This window comes from Arachis stenosperma, chromosome 7, assembly GCF_014773155.1.
Source record: "Arachis stenosperma cultivar V10309 chromosome 7, arast.V10309.gnm1.PFL2, whole genome shotgun sequence".
In the NCBI taxonomy this organism is placed as follows: Eukaryota; Viridiplantae; Streptophyta; class Magnoliopsida; order Fabales; family Fabaceae; genus Arachis; species Arachis stenosperma.
This window is the reverse complement of record NC_080383.1, coordinates 4,668,775-4,693,589: the sequence shown is the minus strand read 5'-3', so window position 1 is coordinate 4,693,589 and position 24,815 is coordinate 4,668,775. Positions and strand designations below refer to the sequence as shown.

The window sequence follows — 24,815 nt, the reverse complement described above, 5'->3', positions numbered from 1 at the left end:
AAAATATTACATAAATATTTCAATACATATATTTATATAAGAGAAAATTTAGGGGTCAACACTTTTTTAAAAATTTGTTGGTTAACACTTAATCATAAAAAAAAAAGTGAATAATTTTATATTATTAGATGTAATTTCACACCATTAAAATTTAAAAATACTATTGATGGTCAATTAATGGTTACAAAACACAAAACTTGCTGGCTCCCTAACACTCCTCTTTATATAATTTGAATTGATTTAATTCGAATTACACATTCTGATACTAAATCGAATCAATTTGATTCAAATTAGTAGAGTTATTGGTAAATCAAAGTTATTCGATTCGAATTACCAAAGATTGATATTCGAAATATAGTCAATGAGTAGTAAATCGATTTATTATTGAACAACTCATATATAGTAAATTGAATCAGCTTAATTCGATTTAGTACTAATACAGATTATTAAGATTTATATTTTAAAGTTAATAATTAACTTTAAAACATAAATGTACCCCATTTGGATTCAAATAAAATATCAGAAAAATCAAAATGAATAAGAATATAAATATAATTTTTATGTTTTAGTTCAAATTCCAGAAAATCTATATTTTTATAAACTTATAAATTTAAAATGGAACAATAAACGATTTCTAAAAATTCACTAAAAATCATTCTTTGACTCATTAGCATCTACAGAATTATTACTGGGACTTTTGATGTTAAAAAAGTTAATATAAAGTATAATCCTTCAAGGTGGTATAAGGGTTAAAACTTGAATTTTTTTAAAATAAAAAATAATAGATAGTTATACAATATAAAAAGACTAACTATATTTATACAATATGTAATTTAAGACTTTAAATATATTATTTCTCAAAATTTAAATATATTTACACAATATGTAAATTTTAAGCTTTAAATTTAAAGTTTCTCAAAGTTTAAATATATTTATACAATATATAATTTGAAACTTTCAATTAACTTTGAGAAACTTTAAATTTAAAGTTTTAAATTTACATATTGTATAAATATATTTAAAGTTTCAAATTATATATTGTATAAATATAGTTAGTCTTTTTATATAGTATAATTATCTATTATTTTTCATTCTGAAAAAAAAAATTTAAGTTTTAACTCCTATGCCACCTTGAAGGGCTATACTTTATATTAACTTTTTCAATATCAAAAATTTCGGTAATAATTTTTTAAATGCTAATGAGTCAAAAAGAATGATTTTTAGTGAATTTTCAGAAATCATTTATTGCTTCCTTTTAAATTTTTAAGTTTATAAAAATATAGATTTTCTAGAATTTGAACTAAAACATAAAAATTGGATTTATATTCTTATTCATTTTGATTTTTTTTTATATTTTATTTGAATTCAAATGGGATATTTTCTTATTAACATTTATGTTTTAAAGTTAGTACAATTAATTTAAAAGTAGTAAATATCAATAATTTGTATCAGTACTAAATCGAATTCAGCTGATTCGATTTATTATTTATGGGTTGTTCAATAGTAAATCGAATCTAGTTGATCCAATTTACTAGTCATGGGCTATATTTCGAATATCAGTCATTGGTAATTCGAATAAAATAACTTTGATTTACCAATTACTCTACTAATTCAAATCAAATTGATTCGATTTAGTGCCAAAATGTGTAATTCGAATTAAATCAATTTGATTTACATAGATATATACATTGGGACATCTATGTAACATTTTTCATTTTGGGACTATTGAGTAATATTAGGGCCGTCAAAATGGACCAAACCTTTCGGGCCAGCCTGTTTATCCATTTAAATGGGTGGGTTTTGCTTCTAAAATTAAGTTTGTTTAAATTTCGGGTAAAACGGACTGAGCTCGATTAACCCGAAAAAAAAATGATGGGTTAAACGGGCTAGCCCGCTGACTAAATGGGTGGCCCGTTTATTTTTCTTTTCACATTTTTTTCAAAAAAAAAAGTAACACTTTTAGCCGATATCTCTCCCAATCCGACTAGAAATTTGACCCGTCAACCAAAAAGAATATTATATTTTAAAGGTTTTTTACCTAAAAATAATATTTTTTATCAAAATATTATTCAAAAAAATAAAATAAAAAGATAAATAGCTATTCTATTTAACCCATCGGACTAACCATAAATGGTCCAGTTGCTGAAAATTATGGTCCGTGAATAAAATGGACTTAAACGGTCCAGTCCATTCAATTCACGGACTTAACGAGCTGAATCTAAATGGACCGAATTAGCCCGTTTGATAGCCCTAAGTAATATTGATGGCTCCTTGATTTATTTAGATATTTAGTTGACTTTAACTATATTTTTTGTTAGATTTATATTTTGAAAATATAGAAAACAAATATAATCTAATTACGAAAACAAATAAAATCAATCAATAAACGTTAATTTGATAAAGAGGGATATAAAATAAGATGAATTCTAAAGTGCCTATAATTTGATATCTAACTTTTACCTAACTTATTTCTTATGGCAACTTTTGAAATATTTAATAATTAGGGCAATTTACTATTATAAATAAAATGCAAACCATATTGACCAGAATGCACAAAATGAAAAAACGGATACCAAAATGCATTTTCTGCATATTCTATGTAAACCACGACAAGGGTCCTGTGGTTTACACAATACACGTAATTCTCTGTAGGAGTGTCGCGGATTATGTACAAAAAGAACTAGTCATAAACCGCGATAAGAGAGTAGCGGTTTATGCATTACTATAAATACGCTGAAGGGGTCTCGCGGATTACATTTGTGCTGGAAGAAAAACTATTCTAGAGAGAGAAGTGGTGGTTTCTAGAGAGAGGAGTAGAAAGAATAGTGGTTGATTTGAGTTGAGATAGGAGCCGGGACCATGGCAGAGGCACGCAGTCTATACAGGCTCAACGGCGTTGCGCACGTAGCTGGGAGCATACACGAAGAGGTTAGCATCATAATTTCTAGTTAATATATTTTGTATAATGTTGTTAGTTAAATTATTATTTTAATTATTTTTTCGTAATTTTTGTTATTTTGGTTATTTTTAATTTAGTTATTGTTAGTTAATGTATCATAATTTGAATTTAAATTATTATTTTAATCGAAAAATGTAATATTTAAATTAGCAGTGTATGTTAGTAGTCTAAACTTTAAAATTATTGTTGGATTTTTTATATGTCTGCTTTATTCTGTGACATTCTCCAGCCGACTAAGTGTATATATAGTGTCCGAAAATAGCAGAACATGCCTCTGCATGACAGGATCATACCATATATGGAGAGGGTCAGTTTGTACCACCTGGCGAGGCTCAACGCCAGGTGGTTCTGGTTGGACAAGCCCTTGGTAAGTGTTTTCATTGAGCGGTGGAGTCCTGAGACGCATACCTTTCATATGCCCTTTGCAGAGTACACTATCACGCTGCAGGATGTTGCATACCAGTTGGGCTTCCCCGTGGATGGTCTACCCATATCTGGGTGCCTTACTGATTTTGAGAAGTTTATGGAAGAAGGCAAACCGGCGTGGAAGTGGTTTGAGGAATTGTTTGGCGAGTTGCATGTAGACCTTACTGATTTTGAGAAGTTTATGTCTGACCCTCATAGATACCAGCCCTAGCTACATGTAGACCTGAATGAGCCTGCTGGCAATCTGTATGACAGTTGGTTGGGCATGGGAGGGACGCCTGCATCTACATTTGGGAGAGGGTCGCATATCGAGCCTCTAGCACAGCAGCGCCAGAGGACCACCAGAGTGAGATAGGCCGCTCGATGTGGGACAAGGTCGCATCTCCTGGGCGCATATGGACATGACTCTACCGACGAGGATGAGGATAGGCAGGGGCCGTAGCTTACTATTTTATGTTTCCATTCATGATACCCATGTATGTCGGATTTACCATGTACTTTTGTATTATACGCGTATGTTGTTAGTTTATTTCTATTCAATTGGGTGTATATAATGTATATTTTTCGTTAACCTTACACTTTATTTACCATGTACTTTTTGTTAAACTCACACTAAGTTTATTTCTATTAAATATTTACAGTAATGCATAAACCGCTATACCCCTATCGCGGTGATTTAAGCCGTGTGTGTTGAACCAACTCTTTTAAGGTCACATATGAGACCGATCAAGTCAAGATCCGCTATTCTATTCCTATCTTTTGATGCTTAGCTGCTCTTCCGCAACTGGTTTTGTTTCGATCTTGATCGGTAGATTTGGTCAGCAATCCCTTGCTCCATCAAAGGAAATCAGCACTAACGAGGACGCGGAAAAGCATGGATACTGTACTCTAGAGGAATGTTTGTCAGTATCTATCCTTACTTTTTTGAGATTCGGAAATTAAGTCCTCTTTAATACATTAAGAAAAGATGTTTACAGGGGCCAGAAAGACTCAGTCATAGAAACTTAGACCGCCTACGCGCTGGTAAACGAAAACTACCTCGACCGGATCAGAGTAATAAGGGTAGGAGTGGCTAGGCCCGAAACGAATGATGAGCTAACAGGCTAAAACCTTCACACTAATCTATATGAGGATGCACAACTCACGCCAACACGTAAATCGCGACATCCCTGTCGCGGTTTATGATCAGTTCTTCTTACACGTAATCCGTGACACCCCTACAGCGAATTATGTGTATTGTGTAAACCGCGACAGGGATCTTGTGTATTGTGTATTGTACAAAAAATGCATTTTGGTATCCATCTTTCATTTTGTGCATTCTGGTAAATATAGTTTGTATTTTATTTATAATAGTAAATTGTCCTAATAATTATTTATTTTTATATTTTTAAAATTAAATATTAAATTTAACTTTTTTTAGTAAGTTAGGCAAACACTTTTAGGTATCATAATAATCACCGTAAAATAAAGTAGAATATATAATGATATTATAACAACTTTTCTTTATCCATTAAATTTTTTATTGCGAGATCAAATATATTAAATTAAACTCAGTTTACGTTGGCGGTGTTTGTGATTAAGCTTAATTTGATTTTGAATAAAGACTCAACTATATATATGACGATATAGAGTTTTCATCACAGAAGAATTAGTTCAAGTTAATTGTGAGAAACTTAATGTGTTTTGTAATCCATGGTAGAACAGAGTACTTAATTGCTATTGGGTTACGCAAGAGTCCCACATCGGAGAGGAGAACGAGGGAGCATGGAAGGTGGAGCTATAAAAGAGAAGTGTGTGGAAATGAGCAACATACTTACCTGGATGGGGTCAATGGGCGATCAAGAAGGCCCATGGCCTAGGTTGGTGACTTTCATTGCACTGGGAAAGGGTGCCAGCTTAAGGTCTACCCAAGTGGTGGAGCCTACATCATAATTTGTGGCAGTGGGGGCCTGCGTTCGCGCGGCCCCTATCCAGTTCTAGTTCAAAACTATGTTAGACTGTCTTTGTTGGGCCTTTCAATGAGCTTTGGTTTTTTGTACCTTGGTGGGTTTTTTATGATTTTGGAATTACCAATAAAATGCAAATACTGTGGTTCATTGCTTGATTTTGGTTCGTAATACTAAATCTTTCTTTTTGGTCAAGGGTTTATAATACTAATTCATACGATATAAATTTTTTTGTTTGGACCTTTTTGTTTGAAATCATTAATTAATTGGTAATGAGTAATCCCTAACCATAATGGGCTAAAACATATACAATAAAGCAAGGCCCGCAATTGATGGGAAAGAGAAGATGACCAAAAACATGTACAATAAGTTGACTCACGCATGACCCAAAAACATATCATTCAACATACATATATTTACTTAAACCAAACTTTAAACAAGATCATTCAACATTATTTAGCAAGCTAATTAAGGTAGTCCCAAGATAAAGGTCGAAAGACATGAGGAAAATGAGACTCTATGAATTGCAAAAGCTTATTGTGGAGGTGCATGTAGAGCACCCAATCACCATTTCCTTTAGGACTAGGCATTGGCATGACATATCCACAATCACCACCCCATGGAAAATGATAAGATGCAAATACAGGCTTTCCCCAACCAAAGTCGACCTTTGATTCGAAAAATCTTTGTCCGGAAGACACCACAAAACATGGACCTTCATCGGTTTCACAATAAATTCGGGTCAATGCTGGTATTGGCCGAAGTGCTTCAACCCAGTCAACTAGTCCTAAGAAGTGTTCTTTCGTCGCCGCCATTTTTACGATTTCGCGAACCTCCTCTGTCACCACACTCAGCGGCTTCTCCACTAGCTCTTTTATTGGTTTGCCACCAAATGGAATGGAAAGCACGTTTCTAAAGTAAGAACTCATCATTGCTTCCTTCTTCTTCTTGCCATTGCTCAGCCTCCTTCTTCCATCAACGATCACACCCATTTTGGCAACACTCACCCTTTTGTTGCAACCTATATATTGTATTATTGAATCTCAAAGTTATGAATACATTATACAGAAATATTAGATGATAGCAGAATTTATTGTTTTTTGTCGGTTAGTTAATTAGTAATTTTAAAAATGTGAGCTAAACATATGTTATTAGATTATTAAATTAAAAAATTGAATTAATAGCCAAAATTATTAGCTAAAAATAATAAATTCTGCTGGTTTTTTTATTTTTTTTGCTATATCATATATACAATAATAAAAATATTATATGTACACTAAAATTAACCATTATATATTTATATATAAATATGTCTTATTTAAATTATTTTAATATATATTTTATATTTGTTCATATCTTGGCCCAATGATAAGGCCCAGGACCCAACGAAAGGCCCAATCTAAAGGATTGGGCCTCGCCCTATACCGACCTACTCCTGAAGAAGTCGGTTCTCACCACGACTTATCCCAAAGAAGTCGGGGACGAAGATTGGCTGGTAGATAAACACTCATTCAAATGAGTAATTGCCCCTAAAATCTCTCTACCCACTTCCAGATGCCATATCGTAACCTCCCTAAGATAAAGGGACGGTTATACACCCTGAAAAGTGGAACTACTCCAACGGTGGTTATTGGTTCACCACTATAAATACACTGACATCCCTCAGGTATCTCTAAACCCCAATACTCTCTAGACCTGCTTACACCCTTGCTGACTTAGGCATCGGAGTGTCTTTGCAGGTACCACCCCCATTCACTCGTATTCACAAGTCGGACAGAAGCCTAGGAGCGTGATTCTCTTCGAAGGTTTCTCTCCACAAACGATTGGGCCAACCTAACGAGTCAAGCCCATTATCTCCGGTTACCCCACGTAACATTGGCGCCGTTGCCGGGGAGCCGAGAGATCAACCAGTAATGGCGGACAACTCACCAGAAGATGGACATACAACGTCTGATTCCGAGCAAGAAAATTTAGATACCGGAAACAATGACGCAGACCTGACCCTTCATCAAGGAACCAGCGACCAGCATAAAGAAGGCACCTCTGGGCTCAAAAACCCAAAGGCAAATTCCTCGGAAGGACGAGAGTCTGGAAAGGAAGGGCCACCCCATGCAACCGAGCTAATGGGGCTGGTCCACGGCCACCAAGATCGTCTGGAGCAACTGGAACAGGAATTAGAACGACAACGAGAGGCAGAGCGAAACCTCAGGGAGGAAATAGAACGACGAAAAGAGTTGAAAGAAAAACTCACAAAGCTTGAATCCTCCCTTAAAGGCCGAGACTCCCGCGGCAACCGAGAAGAGTCGCCCTTGGGAGGAGAGGACCCGTTCAGCGAGGACATAATGAGGGTGAAGGTTCTAAGAAACTTCAAAAGCCCTGATATGAACCTCTATGACGGAACCACAGACCCAAAGCATCATTTAAGCAATTTCAAAAGTTGGATGTATTTGGCTGATGCTTCTGATGCAACACGTTGCAAGGCTTTTCCGACCACCCTGTCAAAAGCGGCGATGAAGTGGTTCGATAGCCTCCCTCCAAGGTCGGTTACCAGCTTTGAGGACCTCTCAAAAAAATTTCTGATGCGATTCTCCATCCAGAAGGATAAAGTAAAACACGCACCGAGCCTCCTGGGAGTTAAATAGGAGGTCGGGAAACCTCTGCGTGATTACATGGAAAGGTTCAACAAAAAGGCACCCGACCTCTTTGAGTGATGTACAGGAGAGAGCGGAAAAGTACATCAATGGTGTACGAAATTGTGATCACTACTTTTCACAACTCAAATAATCCCTAGTAATGGCCCCAAAGACTTGGTGCTCAATACCATGGCATAAACACAACTTCGCACAACTAACCAGCAAGTGTACTGGGTCGTCCAAGTAATAAACCTTACGCGAGTAAGGGTCGATCCCACGGAGATTGTTGGTATGAAGCAAGCTATGGTCACCTTGTAAATCTCAGTCAGGCAGACTCAAATGGTTATGGATGATGTATGAATAAAACATAAAGATAAAGATAGAGATACTTATGCAATTCATTGGTGAGAACTTCAGATAAGCGAATGGAGATGCTTTGTCCCTTCCGTCTCTCTGCTTTCCTACTGTCTTCATCCAATCCTTCTTACTCCCTTCCATGGCAAGCTGTATGTTGGGCATCACCGTTGTCAATGGCTACAGTCTTGTCCTCTCAGTGGAAATGTTCAACGCACCCTGTCACGGCACGGCTATCCAGCTGTCGGTTCTCGATCATGTCGGAATAGAATCCAGTGATTCTTTTGCGTCTGTCACTAACGCCCCACAATCGCGAGTTTGAAGCTCGTCACAGTTCATTCAATCATTGAATCCTACTCAGAATACCACAGACAGGGTTTAGACCTTCCGGATTCTCTTGAATGCTGCCATCAATTCTAGCTTATACCACGAAGATTCCGATTAAAGAACCCAAGAGATAAACATTAGAGCCTTGTTTGCTTGTAGAACGGAGGTGGTTGTCAGTCACGCGTTCATAAGTGAGAATGATGATGAGCGTCACATAATCATCACATTCATCATGTTCTTGAGTGCGAATGAATATCTTGGAATAAGAACAAGTTGAATTGAATAGAAGAACAATAGTAATTGCATTAATACTCGAGGTACAGCAGAGCTCCACACCTTAATCTATGGTGTGTAGAAACTCCACCGTTGAAAATACATAAGAACAAGGTCTAGGCATGGCCGTGAGGCCAGCCTCCCAAAGAGGGTTCAATCATAAAAACATGATCAAAAGATGAAAATACAATAGTAAAAGGTCCTATTTATAGGGAACTAGTAGCTTAAGAATTACAAAGATGAGTAAAAGACATAAAAATCCACTTCCGGGCCCACTTGGTGTGTGCTTGGGCTGAGCATTGAAGCATTTTCGTGTAGAGACTCTTCTTGGAGTTAAACGCCAGCTTTTGTGCCAGTTTGGGCGTTTAACTCCCACTTTGGTGCCAGTTTCGGCGTTTAACGCTGGAAATTCTGAAGGTGACTTTGAACGCCGGATTGGACCATCAAATCTTGGGCAAAGTATGGATTATCATATATTGCTGGAAAGCCCAAGATGTCTACTTTCCAACGCCGTTGAGAGCGCGCCAATTGGGCTTCTGTAGCTCCAGAAAATCCACTTCGAGTGCAGGGAGGTCAGAATCCAACAACATCTGCAGTCCTTTTCAGTCTCTGAATCAGATTTTTGCTCAGGTCCCTCAATTTCAGCCAAAAAATACCTGAAATCACAGAAAAACACACAAACTCATAGTAAAGTCTAGAAAAGTGAATTTTAACTAAAAACTAATAAAAATACAATAAAAACTAACTAAATCCTACTAAAAACATACTAAAAACAATGCCAAAAAGCGTATAAATTATCCGCTCATCACAACACCAAACTTAAATTGTTGCTTGTCCCCAAGCAACTGAAAATCAAATAAGATAAAGAGAAGAGAATATGCAATGAATTCCAAAAACATCTATGAAGATCAGTATTAATTAGATGAGCGGGGCTTTTAGCTTTTTGCCTCTGAACAGTTTTGGCATCTCACTCTATCCTTTGAAATTCAGAATGATTGGCTTCTATAGGAACTCAGAATCCAGATAGTGTTATTGTTTCTCCTAGTTAAGTATGATGATTCTTGAACACAGCTACTTTATGAGTCTTGGCCGTGGCCCAAAGCACTCTGTCTTCCAGTATTACCACCGGATACATACATGCCACAGACACATAATTGGGTGAACCTTTTCAGATTGTGACTCAGCTTTGCTAGAGTCCCCAATTAGAGGTGTCCAGGGTTCTTAAGCACACTCTTTTTGCCTTGGATCACAACTTTATTTCTTTCTTTTTCTTTCTTTTTCTCTTTTTGCCAGTCTGGTGCCCCTTTCTGGCGTTAAACGCCCAGAATGGTGCCAGACTGGGCGTTAAACGCCCATTTGCTAACTTCACTGGCATTTGAACGCCAGCAAGTTCTCCTCCAGGGTGTGCTGTTTTTCTTTCTGTTTTTCATTCTGTTTTTGCTTTTTCAATTGATTTTGTGACTTCTCATGATCATCAACCTACAGAAAACATAAAATAACAAAGGAAAATAGATAAAATATAACATTGGGTTGCCTCCTAATAAGCGCTTCATTAATGTCAGTAGCTTGACAGTGGGCTCTCATGGAGCCTCACAGATAGTCAGAGCAATGTTGGAACCTCCCAACACCAAACTTAGAGTTTGAATGTGGGGGTTCAACACCAAACTTAGAGTTTGGTTGTGGCCTCCCAACACCAAACTTAGAGTTTGACTGTGGGGGCTCTGTTTGACTCTGTTTTGAGAGAAGCTCTTTATGCTTCCTCTCCATGATGACAGAGGGATATCCTTGAGCCTTGAACACAAAGGATTCTTCATTCACTTGAATGATCAATTCACCTCTGTCCACATCAATCACAGCCTTTGCTGTGGCTAAGAAGGGTCTGCCAAGGATGATGGATTCATCCATGCACTTCCCAGTCTCTAGGACTATGAAATCAGCAGGGATGTAATGGTCTTCAATCTTTACCAAAACATCCTCTACAAGTCCATGAGCTTGTTTTCTTGAATTGTCTGCCATCTCTAGTGAGATTCTTGCAGCTTGTACCTCAAAGATTCCTAGCTTTTCCATTACAGAGAGAGGCATGAGGTTTACACTTGACCCTAAGTCACACAGGGCCTTCTTGAAGGTCATGGTGCCTATGGTACAAGGTATTGAAAACTTCCCAGGATCTTGTCTCTTTTGAGGTAATTTCTGCCTAGACAAGTCATCCAGTTCTTTGGTGAGCAAAGGGGGTTCCTCCTCCCAAGTCTCATTACCAAATAACTTGTCATTTAGCTTTATGATTGCTCTAAGGTATTTAGCAACTTGCTCTTCAGTGACATACTCATCCTCTTCAGAGGAAGAATACTCATCAGAGCTCATGAATGGCAGAAGTAGATCCATTGGAATCTCTATGGTCTCAGTGTGAGCCTCAGATTCCCATGGTTCCTCATTAGGGAACTTATTGGAGGCCAGTGGACGTCCATTGAGGTCTTCCTCAGTGGCGTTCTCTGCCTCTCCTTCCTCTCCAAATTCGGCCATGTTGATGGCCTTGCACTCTCCTTTTGGATTTTTTTCTGTATTGCTTGGAAGAGTACTAGGAGGGAGTTCAGTAATTTTCTTGCTCAGCTGTCCCACTTGTGCCTCTAAATTCCTAATGGAGGACCTTGTTTCAGTCATGAAACTTTGAGTGGTTTTGATTAGATCAGAGACCATGGTTGCTAAGTCAGAGTGGTTCTGCTTAGAATTCTCTGTCTGTTGCTGAGAAGATGATGGAAAAGGCTTGCCATTGCTGAACCTGTTTCTTCCACCATTATTGTTATTGAAACCTTGTTGAGGTTTCTATTGATCCTTCCATGAGAGATTTGGATGGTTTCTCCATGAAGAATTATAGGTGTTTCCATAGGGTTTTCCCATGTAATTCACCTCTTCCATTGAAGGGTTCTCAGGATCATAAGCTTCTTCAGATGAAGCATCCTTAGTACTGCCTGGTGCATTTTGCATTCCAGACAGACTTTGAGAAATCAAATTGACTTGCTGAGTCAATATTTTGTTCTGAGCCAGTATGGCATTCAGAGTATCAATCTCAAGAACTCCTTTCTTCTGATTTGTCCCATTGTTCACAGGATTCCTTTCAGAAGTGTACATGAATTGGTTATTTGCAACCATTTTAATGAGCTCTTGAGCTTCTGTAGGCGTCTTCTTCAGATGAAGAGATCCTCCAGCAGAGCTATCCAAAGACATCTTGGACAGTTCAGAAAGACCATCATAGAAAATACCTATGATGCTCCATTCAGTAAGCATGTCAGAGGGACATTTTCTGATTAATTGTTTGTATCTTTCCCAAGCTTCATAGAGGGATTCTCCTTCCTTCTGTTTGAAGGTTTGGACTTCCACTCTAAGCTTACTCAATTTTTGAGGTGGAAAGAACTTTGCCAAGAAGGCATTGACTAGCTTTTCCCAAGAGTTCAGGCTTTCTTTAGGTTGTGTGTCCAACCATATCCTAGCTCAGTCTCTTACAGCAAAAGGGAATAGCATAAGTCTGTAGACCTCAGGGTCAACCCCATTAGTCTTAACAGTGTCACAGATTTGCAAGAATTCAGCTAAGAACTGATGAGGATCTTCCAATGGAAGTCCATGGAACTTGCAATTCTGTTGCATTAGAGAAACTAATTGAGGCTTAAGCTCAAAGTTGTTTGCTCCAATGGCAGGGATAGAGATGCTTCTCCCATAGAAGTCGGGAGTAGGTGCAGTAAAGTCACCCAGCACCTTCCTTGCATTGTTGGCATTGTTGTTGTTTTCGGCTGCTATGGGTTCTTCTTCTTTGAAGGTTTCTGTTAGGTCCTCTACAGAGAGTTGTGCCTTAGCTTCTCTTAGCTTTCGCTTCAAGGTCCTTTCAGGTTCAGGATCAGCCTCAACAAGAATGCTTTTGTCTTTGCTCCTGCTCATATGAAAGAGAAGAGAACAAGAAAATATGGAATCCTCTATGTCACAGTATAGAGATTCTTTGAGGTGTCAGAGGAAAAGAAAAATAGAAGAAAGAGGTAGAAGAATTCGAACTTAGTGAGATAAAGTTCGAATTGTGCATTGAGGAGGAGTGTTACTCCATAAATAGAAGGATGTGAGAAGAGAGGAAGAGTTTTTCGAAAATTAAGTAAAAGATTTTAAAAACATTTTGAAAAATACTAATTAAATTTCGAAAACCAAGAGTGGAAAAGAAATCAAGTGATTTTTGAAAAATATTTTGAAATAAGAAATCAAAAAGATATGATTGAAAACCATTTTGAAAAAGATATGATTAAAAAGATATGATTTGAAAAACAATTTGAAAAGATTTGATTTTAAAAATTAATGACTTGGCTAACAAGAAAAGATATGATTCAGACATTAAACCTTTCTCAACAGAAAAGGTAACATACTTGAGATGTTGAATCAAATCATTAATTGATAGCAAGTATTTTTGAAAATGGAAAGAAATTGATTTTGAAAAAGATTTGATTGAAAAGATATGATTTGAAAAAGATTTGATTTTGAAAAACTTTGAAAACTTGAAAAAAATTTGCATTAAAAACAAAATCTTCCATCTTGTGCCATCCTGGCGTTAAACGCCCAGAATGGTGCACATTCTGGCGTTTAACGCCCAAAATGCTACCCTTTTGGGCGTTAAACGCCCAACCAGGTGCCCTGGCTGGCGTTTAAACGCCAGTCTGCCTTCTTCACTGGGCGTTTTGAACGCCCAGTTTTTTCTGTGTAATTCCTCTGCTGAATGTTCTGAATCTTCAATTCCCTGTATTATTGACTTGAAAAGACACAAATTAAAAGTATTTTTGGATTTTTAATAATGAGGAATAATCAAAATGCAACTAAAATCAAATAACAATGCATGCAAGACACCAAACTTAGCAGTTTGTATACTACTGACACTAACAATATGAGAATGCATATGAGAAACAACAAAACACTCAAGTCAAGATAATTCAAAGATCAGAGCAAGGAAATCATCAAGAACATCTTGAAGATCACTTAAGACACATGAATGAATGCAAGAAGAATAGAAACATGCAATTGACACCAAACTTAAAATTAGACTCTAGACTCAGCAAGAAACATCAAATATTTTTGGTTTTTTATGATTTTGTAATTTTTTTTGTTTTTTTCGAAATTTAAGTGGAAAAGAAAATAAAGGTATCAAAATTCTTAATGAGAATTCTAGGAATCATGCAATGTTAGTCTAAAGCTTCAGTCTAAAGGAATTAGACATGGATAGCCAAGCTTCAGCAGGACATTGCATTCAAGAGCTAAATTGATGAGAATCAATCAGCTTTGGTGATGATAAGATCATCACCTTGAAACACTAGAATTCATTCTTAAGAACTCTGAAAAATACCTAATCTAAGCAACAAGATGAACCGTCAGTTGTCCATTCTCGAACAGTCCCCGGCAACGGCGCCAAAAACTTGGTGCACGAAATTGTGATCACTACTTTTCACAACTCAAATAATCCCTAGTAATCATGGTTGTCAAAATCGCGAGTTAACTCGTAAACTCGTACGAGTTTACGAGTTTAGGTAGTGGAATCGAGTTGACTCGGACATAAACTCGTTTCTGGGTAGACTCGGGTTGACTCGGCTAGACTCGGATAAAATCGTGCAAACTCGCGAGTTTGCTAGCGAGTCAGCGAGTTTAATTTCGTTGCCCATTTTCGCCAAAACGGCGTCGTTTTGGCCCCGAAAAAAAAACAAAAAAAAAAACAAAAACGGCTAACCCAAACCCGCAACCTAAACCCACACCACACGCACTAATGAAGGAGTGAAGAAGTGTTCGAAACCCTAGTGACTCCCTCAACCAAACGGCCAGCCTCCCTCACTCGTCACACCCTCCACCATCTAACGGCGGCGTTGTTTGCGCCGCCACGCAGAGGCCGGACACCAGAGTCCAGACGGACCCCTCGCCTTCTCACCTCCCCTCGCCTCATCCCTCGTCCCCCACCGCTCACCCACGCAGCGTCGCAGAGCCCAGTGAAGGATCACCACGCAGAGTCGCAGTCTCGTAGAGCCCACCAGGCCACCACCACGCAAAGTCACACAGCGCCAGAGCCCACCACCAGTCCACCACGCCGTTTGCCTCCTCTCCCCTGTTCTCCCCTCGTCGGCCTTGTTCTGTTTTTCTTCACTGAACTGACTGAAGCACTGCCGATCTGCTTCAAGTGATAAAGGCTGCCCATCTCCAAGGTAATTTTGTTAAACTAATTCAAATGCTAACAATTTTGGTTGCAATTATTCAATTCTGCAAATTTATTAAGGCCCTGATGGCCTGATCTGCGTTTGAAATGCTGCTTGCCTGCTTGCCTTCTTCTGTGAAAAAAAAAATTAATGTGTGAAAAAAAACTGATGCTGCTTGCCTGCCTCTGTAATCTGTACTTCATGCTTCATGCTTCAATCATGGTTAAAATGTGTGGATAGTGCTTCTGCTATATATTTTTTTTCTTCTGTTTTCTGCTTCTGTTATGTAGTTATGTTTAGTCTTTAGTTTACTGAAACTCTGAAGTCTGAATTAGTGAATTGAAACTCTCAAGTCTGAATTGTTAGTTAGTGTTACTGACTTATTGTGTTAGTTTAATTGAAAGTCTGAAGTCTGAATTGTTAGTTTAAATGAAATTATGAAAATGTATCTGTTGTGTGATAAAGTGAGTATTGGAGTATTGGTGGTTGACTCTGGTTGCCATTGTTTTAATTTGTTTGTGCTTGATCATATTGATGACCTCAAAGGGGGTTCATATGACAATGAGAATGAACTTTTGGGTTAACTCATAACTGGGTGGTATATTATTCCGAATCACAAAAGTATTGCTTGCTGTACTGCATTTGGAGTGATGATTATTGATTAAGTCTTATGATGCTGAAAATTTTTCATCTTTTAAAGATTATTGTTGTAAGTGCAGCTGAAACTAGTGTTAGTTATGAATTTAGTTAGTGGATAATCTGAATCTGAATTTAGTTAGTGGATAATCTGAATATGAATTTGTTGTTTGGGTTGTTGATTTTTAGGGATAAAAATACAAAATGTCTGAGAATGCTGGTTCAGGGACAGGGTCTTCGCTTCCTAGTATTCCTAGACCTACACCTGCTGTTTCTAGGAGAAAAAATGCAACTGGAAATAGAAGTGATATAGGATGGAAACATGGGATTGATGTTCAAGGCAATGGTAAAAAAGTGAAGTGTAATTATTACTCAAAGATTATAAGCGGAGGGATTTATAGATTCAAGCATCATCTTGCCGGTACTAAAGAGGATTCAGAGCCTTGTGCTTCAGTACCTGAAGAAGTGAAGGCTGTGATGTTGAAAGTCTGTGTGGAGGCTAAAGAAGCATCATTGAAGAAGAGAAGATTCGGTGATGATGAGGATTATCCTGAACAAACAGAAAAGGAGAAGGACAATTCTCAACAAAAGGGGAAAGATATTCGCAACTTTGTCACAAAAGGAAAAGGGGCTCAAGTTCAATCAACAATAAATTAAATGATGAAGAAGGATCTAAAGGAACAATGTGATCAACAATGTGCCATATTTTTCTATACAAGTGCTATTCCTTTCAATGTTATTAAGAATCCCGAATTTTTAAAGTTTTGTGAGATGGTTGGGAGATATGGAATTGGCTACAAACCCCCTTCTTACCATGAGTTAAGAGAAACCCAATTAAAGAAAGCAGTGAACAATGTTGATGAAATGCTTACTGAATTTAAAGCAGAGTGGAAAAGAACTGGTTGTTCAATAATGTCGGATGGATGGACTGATAAAAAAAGGCGTAGTATATGTAATTTCTTGGTGAACAGCCCTAAAGGAACAGTTTTTCTTTATTCATTGGACACTTCTGACATCTCGAAAACAACGGATAAAGTTGTCAAAATGCTAGAAGATGCCGTAGAATTTGTTGGTGAAGAGAATGTAGTCCAAATTGTTACAGATAATGCTGCTAATTATTAGGCTGCTGGAGAAAGAATGATGGAGACTAGAAAAAGTTTGTATTGGACACCATGTGCTGCACACTGCATAGATTTGATATTGGAAGATTTTGAAAAGAAGCTAAAGGTGCATGAAACAACCATAAAAAAGGGAAGAAAAATCACCACTTTTATCTACTCTCGGAGTATGCTCATTAGCATGTTGAGGAATTTTACAAAGGGAAAGGACTTGGTTCGGCCAGGTGCCACAAGATTCGCCACTGCCTATTTGACTCTCACTTGTCTTCATGATAATAAAGGACCGTTGATGACTATGTTTACTTCTGCTGATTGGAAGACAACTAAGGTTGCATCAACGCCTGAAGGAATAAGAGTCCAAAACATGGCCTTGGATAGTAGGCTATGGAAGAATATTGTCATATGCCTCAAGGCTGCTGCTCCTCTCATTACAGTCCTTCGCTTGGTTGATTCAGATGAAAAACCAGCCATGGGTTTCATCTTTGAAGGCACGAGAAACGCCAAAGAAACAATCAAGACTAACTTTGGTTGTGTTAAAAAGAGGTAATCTTGAGTCTTGACTAACTGAAAGATTTAATATTTGATTATCAATGTATCATGTTACCATGTTTTCTTCTTATATTCAGTTATTTATTTAATTTTCTTATTTTTATTCATTTGCATTGTTATTTTTAGTTACGAACCTATATGGAAAATTATTGATGGAAGGTGGGAAAGTCAATTGCATAGACCATTGCATGCAGCTGCGTATTATCTTAATCCTCATTATCACTATGAACCAAATTTCATGGTTGATGATGCTGACATTAAGATTGGTCTATATAGTTGTTTGAAAAAACTGGTTCCTAACCAGGAAGAAAGGAAAAAGGTTGGTCTATAGCTTCCTGACTTTCATTATGCTAGAGGCTTCTTTGGTAATGAAACTGCAAAGAGTAGTAGGAAGACCATGCTACCTGCTGAGTGGTGGGACTTCTATGGAGATAGTTGTCCAGAACTAAAGAAGTTTGCTATCCGAGTGCTAAGCTTAACTTGTAGTTCATCTGGTTGTGAGCGTAATTGAAGTGCATTTGAAATGGTAATTCCTTATTCCTTACTTCCTTAGAACTATTCATTATTTATTTTAATTTTAATTTTTGTATTTTTATTAACTATTGGAACCATATGTTTGTAGGTTCATACAAAGAGAAGAAATCGGTTGCATCAAAAGAAAATGAATGATTTAGTGTATGTGATGTATAATTTGAAGTTAAAGGGCAAGCAAATTAGAAAAAGTCCAGAACTTGAATTTGATGCAGTGCATTCTGATGATGAGTGGATAACTGAGGATGTTAATGAAAATATTGCTGAAAGTGTTGAGCATTCTCACTTGCCAACGAATGACAATACTAATGATGATCCAAATAGTAATGAATTTGCTATTCCAGGTATGAATAGTAATGAATTCAACATGGGTGAGGGAGGTGAGAATGAGTTTATTGGGGATCCACAACAAAATTTAATAAAGGAAGAAGATGAACATGTGAATGATGATGAAGATTTTGTTGGCCGTGTTGAACCTGAGGCTGAAAGAAATGATGTTTCTGATGAAGATGGTGAAGATGATGATGTTGATGCCATGGAAGATGAAGATATTGGAGGATTTGAGTTTTAGAGTTTATTAGAAATTTAATTGTTGCTTTGTTGTTTTCTTTTGTGTTTTGGTTATGTCTTATGAACCTTTTATTGTGTAATTGTGTATTTTATGTTGAACTAGATAAATACTTGTGAAGGATTTAAATGTGTGATCCAAAGTACTTGTTGTAACTTGTAATTTTAGTATTAGGTTAATTTATTATGTGTTTTGATGTTGAAATTGTTAGGTTTGAATGTCTATATCTGAGTAAATATATATATTATACATGATATATATATATATATATATATATATATATATATATATTTTAAAAATGTATAACAGGTAAACTCGTACGAGTCTACGAGTCGAGTCTAGGTCAGCTCCATGAGTTTACCTAGACTCGCGAGTTTGACAACCTTGCTAGTAATGGCCCCAAAGACTTGGTGCTTAATACCATGGCATAAACACAACTTCGCACAACTAACCAGCAAGTGTACTGGGTCGTCCAAGTAATAAACCTTACGCGAGTAAGGGTCGATCCCACGGAGATTGTTGGTATGAAGCAAGCTATGGTCACCTTGTAAATCTCAGTCAGGCAGACTCAAATGGTTATGGATGATGTATGAATAAAACATAAAGATAAAGATAGAGATACTTATGCAATTCATTGGTGAGAACTTCAGATAAGCGAATGGAGATGCTTTGTCCCTTTCGTCTCTCTGCTTTCCTACTGTCTTCATCCAATCCTTCTTACTCCCTTCCATGGCAAGCTGTATGTTGGGCATCACCGTTGTTAATGGCTACAGTCCCGTCCTCTCAGTGGAAATATTCAACGCACCCTGTCACGGCACGACTATCCAGATGTCGGTTCTCGATCATGTCGGAATAGAATCCAGTGATTCTTTTGCGTCTGTCACTAACGCCCCACAATCGCGAGTTTGAAGCTCGTCACAGTTCATTCAATCATTGAATCCTACTCAGAATACCACAGACAGGGTTTAGACCTTCCGGATTCTCTTGAATATCGCCATCAATTCTAGCTTATACCACGAAGATTCCGATTAAAGAACCCAAGAGATAAACATTAGAGCCTTGTTTGCTTGTAGAACGGAGGTGGTTGTCAGTCACGCGTTCATAAGTGAGAATGATGATGAGCGTCACATAATCATCACATTCATCATGTTCTTGAGTGCGAATGAATATCTTGGAATAAGAACAAGTTGAATTGAATAGAAGAACAATAGTAATTGCATTAATACTCGAGGTACAGCAGAGCTCCACACCTTAATCTATGGTGTGTAGAAACTCCACCGTTGAAAATACATAAGAACAAGGTCTAGGCATGGCCGTGAGGCCAGCCTCCCAAAGAGGGTTCAATCATAAAAACATGATCAAAAGATGAAAATACAATAGTAAAAGGTCCTATTTATAGGGAACTAGTAGCTTAAGAATTACAAAGATGAGTAAAAGACATAAAAATCCACTTCCGGACCCACTTGGTGTGTGCTTGGGCTGAGCATTGAAGCATTTTTCTGTAGAGACTCTTCTTGGAGTTAAACGCCAGCTTTTGTGCCAGTTTGGGCGTTTAACTCCCACTTTGGTGCCAGTTTCGGCGTTTAACGCTGGGAATTCTGAAGGTGACTTTGAACGCCGAATTGGGCCATCAAATCTTGGGCAAAGTATGGACTATCATATATTGCTGGAAAGCCCAGGATATCTACTTTCCAACGCCGTTGAGAGCGCGCCAATTGGGCTTCTGTAGCTCCAGAAAATCCACTTCGAGTGCAGGGAGGTCAGAATCCAACAGCATCTGCAGTCCTTTTCAGTCTCTGAATAAGATTTTTGCTCAGGTCCCTCAATTTCAGCCAAAAAATACCTGAAATCACAGAAAAACACACAAACTCATAGTAAAGTCCAGAAAAGTGAATTTTAACTAAAAACTAATAAAAATACAATAAAAACTAACTAAATCCTACTAAAAACATACTAAAAATAATGCCAAAAAGCGTATAAATTATCCGCTCATCAATCAACATGGAGGAAAATGCCAGACTGAGAGAGTCGAGTTGGCGATCTGGGTACCCTCTCTCGATAAAAGAAAGGGAGAGGGAGCCCAAGAAGAAAGAAGATCTCGGTCTCGACAGACCCAGGAAATATCACTCTTATACTCCTCTAAAGGTTTCTATAGTGGATGTATACAGAGAAATTTGCAATACTGAAAGGCTGCCGCCTCCCAGGCCCATTAAAAATAAAAAGGGGGAGTCGCAGCGATTACTGCGAGTACCATAAAATATATGGTCACTCAACAAACGACTATTACGACCTCAAAAATATGATAGAAAAGCTGGCCAGAGAAGGCCGACTTGACAGACATCTCATGGAAAGGTCGGACAATCATGGGAAGAGAAAGCGAGATAACGCGGATAGAAGAGACCCACCATCGCAGACTCCGAAGAGACATATACATATAATCTCAGGTGGATTCGCGGGAGGGGGACTCACCAAGTCCTCTCGCAAGAGACACCTCAAGCGAGTCTACCAGGTCGGGAGCGAATCACCCGACCTTCCTACCATCTCATTTACAAAGGGGGATGGGCAAGGAGTAATCCCTGGACACGACGATCCAATGGTGATAACCATGATCTTAGTCAATGCCCATCTCCACAGAACTCTAATAGATCAAAGAAGCTCGGCGGACATCCTTTTCAAACCCGCGTTTGACAAGCTAGGGTTGGATGAGAGGGAGCTAAGAGCCTACCCCGACACCTTATACAGGCTAGGCGACACGCCAATAAAGCCACTAGGATTCTTACCCCTTCACACTACCTTTGGAAAGGGGAAAAAATCCAAAACTCTGAGTATAGACTTCATAGTCATCGACGTAGTGTCAGCATATAATGCCCTAATCGGAAGAGCTACCCTAAATCGACTCGGAGCAGTGGTATCCACCCCCCATCTCTGCATGAAATTCCCGACAACAGCGGGGGTAGCAACGGTGCGGGGAGACCAGAAATTGGCAAAAAAGTGCTACAATGAAAGCTTGAACCTGAGTTTTGTTGAGTTTGCATCTAATTTGTTGAGTTTAATTAAGAATTAATTATATTTTAGCCACTATGGATGCTATTTTGAGTTTTGTGCAATTTTATTTATTTTAGGTAGCATTCGGAGGGATTTTTGATGAAGTTTCTGCAGAGAAAAAGAAGAAACCAAAGAGATGACCAGCGAAGACTGACGCGGACGCATCGCCCACGCGACCGCGCGGAATGGAGAAATCGCAATGATGCGATCGCGTGCCTGACGCGATCGCGTGGACTGGAATCTGCACAAATGACGCGAGCACATGGACGACGCGGACGCGTCACATACGTGATCTGCAATAATACAGAAAACGCTGGGGGTGATTTCTGGGCTGTTTTGACCCACTTTCCAGCCTAGAAAACACAGATTAGAAGCTGCAGAATGGACAAAGCAAGTGGTCCCTACCCATCAACAAAATTAATTCGAATTTAAATTCAAATCTTATCTTTTGGGAAAAGATATTATTTTTATTTTTAGATAATTAGATTTTAAATTAATTAGGATTAGTTATAAATAGGGGAGACTTCTCTTCTATTCACACATTACATGAGGGAAATTCTATTAGGAAATTCTATACAAATTTACATTCTACATTCCATGAGAAACTAAACCTCCACTGTTAAGGTTAGGAGCTCTGTCTATTTGTATGGATTGATTTTATTACTTTTTCTATTTTAATTTATGTTTTGGATTTATATTTAAAAATTGTTTTCGTTCTTTATCTTATGAATTTGGGTGGAACGGAAGTATGACCCTCTTTCTATTTGAGTTCTTGTATAACTTGGAAAAGCTCTATACTTGAACAACAGCTTGAAAATATATTCTCCTAAATTCTAATTATCTGGATTTAACGGGATACGTGTCATATAATCCTTTTATTCTTTGGGTAATTAGAGTTTTTGTGGCATGCAAACTGGAATTTGATCATGTACCCTTTAATTGGAATTAATTGACCAAGGAATTAGCAGTTAATAAATTTTAGAGGAGACTAGGAAGGTCTAAGGAATTAGGGTCTAGTCACATATAGTAAATAGTTTGCCATAAATTAAATCCTACATAATTAAAATAGTTAGTAAGAAAAGTTGATCCGGAAAAATAGATAACTCTGAAGCCTTAACTGTTTATCCATATTTTATTCCCAATTTATTTAATTGACTATACTTTTGATATTTTGAATTCGAACTTAAACCTTTTGAACATCTCAAAACCAATTTCTGCTGCCTGACTAAGCCAGTCAATCAATCATTGTTGCTTGATCCATCAATCCTCGTGGGATCGACCCTTACTCACGTAAGGTATTACTTGGTACGACCCGGTGCACTTGCCGGTAAGTAGTGTGGGTTGTAAAATACCGCACCAAGTTTTTGGCGCCGTTACCGAGGATTGATAGTGATTAACAACTGTTAGTTATTTGATTGTTTAGATTAGGCGTTTTAGTCTTAATTTTATTTAAAAAAAAATTTGCTTTGAATTTTCGAAAAAAAAAAATTTTACGGTATTTTTCTTTTTTTTCGTTAATTTTTTTTCTTTCTATCCTTTACGTTATTTTTTCTTTTCCTTTTCATTTTACCCCCCTCGTCTGTTCTTTCTTTCTCGTTTCTTTTTTTTATTTTGTTTAAAAAAAATAATAAATAAATAAATAAATAAATATATTTTTTTCTCTTATTTTACGTGAACTCCCCTCCCCTATTTCGTTTTAATTTTTTTCTTTTATTACTTGATTTTCAAAAAAAAAAGATTTCAAAATTTTTTTTTTAAATAGCACCAATAGTTTTCTTAATTTCCGAAATTAAGTTTGGTGTTTCCTAGTAGTTTTATTTTAATTCTTTGAATTCTGTTCTTTCTTTTTTGCTTTCCTGTTTACCACATGGTGTGTTTAATCCTTTTTGGTGTTTTGTGCTAAGAAAAAAATAATGGAGAGAGATCACATGGGTTACTACTCACATCCGAGTAGTGATTCATATTATGGTGGATGGAGGAACTATCCAAATTTTGGTTGGCAAAGTCAAAACCAAAGCAATTTTAGTGCTCCATGTTCCAACTATCAAGAACCATCATCTTTCTACCCATGTCAAGAGCCACCATCAGATATTGAAGCTTCTCAGAAGAAGAGTGTTATGGAAGTAGAAACTCGTAATGCTATTCTTGCTCAGAACAAGCTTATGTCTCAGCAATTAAATCTACTTAACAGATGGATGACATGCAAGTTCTAGCTATCAACACCCAAATTCTTCTTCAAGAGGTCAATTACATGGGGAGTGCTCAGGGTAATTTTCAACAGAATAATTTTAATAACCACCAGTTTCAATCAACTCAGCAGGCAAACTCTAAATCCCAAGAAGATCCTAATTGGGAGATGATGATGAGTTTTATGCAGGAAACCAGAGCCTCCATTAGAAACTTGGAAATGCAAATGGGCCAAATGAGCAAGCAATTACTTGAGAGGTCTGCAAGTACATTTTCAAGTGATATAGTGGTGAACCCAAGAGAAGACTGCACGGTTATTCAGTTGAGCGGTGGTAAAGTAGCTGGCTCTGAGACCAAGGTCAATGAAGAGTTAGTTGAAAAAGAAAGCTACCAAGAGGAAGAGGTTGAAATTGAGAAAGCTTGCAAAGAGGTAGAAGAATTCAAAGAAGAACACAAGGGAGTGGAGCTTGCAAAACCACCATCACCATCCAATACAACATTCAAGTGGGTAAAATTCCTATCCTTAACCTGTACTTTCCCACTTGAATATGGGCTACTAGAGACGGATGGTCAACTTAGAGCTCTTTGTGGCATTAAGAGTAAGAGGAAGATGGTTAGTGGTAAGAGTTGTCAAGCAAGATTCAATATGGTTGCATGCTCCAAATAGAAGTACAAGGATTGGTGTAGAGCTCAATTGAATGGATCTAAAAGGTTGTTTGGATGTCTCTGTGAGAATCCAGATTGCTTGCCACCCGGTGGGAATAATGGTGATCCAAAGAAGACGGATGTAAAAGCAAGGTTTGGGACCCTGGAATTCATTCCCACAATCAACACTATTGGGACCTTGTCACTTACTTCAACTTGCTCAAAGGCGTTATGTGCCTAGTTTGGGATCCCGGTAGCCATTGGAATTACAAACATTGGTGGGGATTCCTGGATCAGTACAAGCATAAGCCACCATGACAAGGAGCTCACCACATGTCCAACTTAAGGACTTTAACTAAAAGTGCTTGGTGGGAGACAACCCACCGTGGTATGATCGTTTCTTTTCATTTTTAGTTAT

The 24,815-nt window shown here is 37.6% G+C and overlaps 2 non-coding genes and 1 pseudogene across 2 annotated transcripts; 2 read left to right on the top strand and 1 right to left on the bottom strand.

The window, feature by feature from the left end:
- The first annotated feature begins 5,194 nt into the window (after window positions 1-5,194).
- On the top strand, window positions 5,195-5,355 carry LOC130942828 (U1 spliceosomal RNA). Its single transcript, XR_009071377.1, has one exon. It is a non-coding gene; the product is annotated as a U1 spliceosomal RNA (small nuclear RNA).
- Window positions 5,356-5,795: 440 nt separating this feature from the next.
- LOC130939251 (coniferyl alcohol acyltransferase-like) overlaps window positions 5,796-24,815 on the bottom strand; it is a 33,620-nt pseudogene continuing 14,600 nt past the window's right edge.
- Window positions 12,195-12,302, top strand: LOC130942350 (small nucleolar RNA R71). The gene has a single exon (XR_009070924.1). It is a non-coding gene; the product is annotated as a small nucleolar RNA R71 (small nucleolar RNA).